The sequence below is a fragment of the Chrysoperla carnea genome, assembly GCF_905475395.1.
Source record: "Chrysoperla carnea chromosome X unlocalized genomic scaffold, inChrCarn1.1 SUPER_X_unloc_104, whole genome shotgun sequence".
Lineage (NCBI taxonomy): Eukaryota > Metazoa > Arthropoda > Insecta > Neuroptera > Chrysopidae > Chrysoperla > Chrysoperla carnea.
In genome coordinates this window covers 1-1,560 of record NW_025408050.1, presented here as the reverse complement: position 1 = coordinate 1,560, position 1,560 = coordinate 1, and the positions used below count along the sequence as shown (strand labels likewise).

The following is a 1,560-nucleotide window of genomic DNA, read 5'->3' as shown; positions in this document are numbered from 1 at the left end:
CCAATTTATGCGCAATTCATGCAAAGCGTGTTACAATTATGCCTAAGGATATACAATTGGCAAGACGTATTCGTGGAGAACGTGCATAAGCGTTTTAAATGACAATTTAAAAAAAAAAAAAACAAATAAGAAATATTTTCGGTCCTATATATAGGACCAACATATATTATTAAATAAGAGTATATTATTTTTATTAAAAAATATATATATATATATATATATATATAAATTATTGAAATAAAATTAAACATTATTAAAATTTTGTTATAATTATAAGCGATTGCTATTTCTAAAAATAAATAAATTTCATAAAATTTATATTATTTTATATTCATTTGAAATATTAAAAAAACTTCTCGCTTTAAAGTAACCATGATATGAGTTATAAATGCAATAAAATTTTATACAAAAAATAATATTTATTTGTTGACGAATAATATAAAAGGTTTACATTTCTAAATAACATATATTTATATATGGTGTGTAAAAAAAAAGAAAAGAAGAAAAAATTTATATTTTTAATATAAAAAGGCAACCGCACACAGTGTTCCCAAGCGGTCACCCATCCAAGTACTGACTGTGCCCAATGTTGCTTAACTTCGGTGATCGGACGAGAACCGGTGTTTTCAACGTGGTATGGCTGTTGCCAGTAATAAATGAAAATTTTTACAAATATATATTTTTCATAAATATCATTAATATTAAAGTATATTATTAAAATTTTCAATGAAGTAATCAATTTAAATATATACTTATTTATTATACCATATATTTTAAATAAAAATGCAACCGCACACAGTATTCTCAAGTGGCCACCCATCCGTGGTACTGACTGTGGCAAATGTTTCTTAACTATTATTTTATAAAATATTTATACAAAAAATAATTTACTCTTATCAAATATTAATTTGTGGCCTGTATTAAGGCCTATGTTATTTTCATTTTTTAGCAAAAATAATGAAATATTTCAATATATTATTAAAGTAACAGATCATTTCTTTTTTGGTGCTGCTTTTTTAATTTTTGTAGGAGATGATTTGGCAACAGAAGCTTTCTTAGCTTTTGGTGCTTTCGGTTTACGAGCAGGGGCTACTTTTGGCAGCGGATTTTGTACTTTTTGCTGGTTTTGCTTTAACTGGTGCTTTTTTTGATGCCGCTGATGATTTTGCAGTAACTTTTTTAGCAGCAGTTGATGATGATGGAGTCGCTTTTTTTGCTTTAGGCTTTTTGGCTGCCAATGATGTAGTTGTGGCTTTCTTTTCTTTTGGTGCCCGTTTACTTTTAGCACTCTTTGCTGAACCTTTTGCTCCACTTTCTTTTTTGGATACTTTTGATTTAGCTGAAGAATTAGATGAAGCGGAAGCAGCCAATTTGAATGAACCAGATGCACCTTTACCTTTAGTTTGTACCAAGGCTCCCTCAGTTACAGCAGCTTTTAAATATTTTTTAATAAATGGTGAAATTTTATCAGAATCCACTTTATAATTTGCAGCTAAATATTTTTTAATTGCTTGTAATGATGAACCACCACGTTCTTTTAAATTTTTAATTGCGTTAACA

At 27.8% G+C, this 1,560-nt stretch overlaps 1 non-coding gene across 1 annotated transcript; it reads right to left on the bottom strand.

Moving 5' to 3' along the window:
- Positions 1 to 529: 529 nt before the first annotated feature.
- Positions 530 to 648, bottom strand: LOC123303578. Its single transcript, XR_006535686.1, has one exon. It is a non-coding gene; the product is annotated as a 5S ribosomal RNA (ribosomal RNA).
- Between the last annotated feature and the right edge of the window lie 912 nt (positions 649 to 1,560).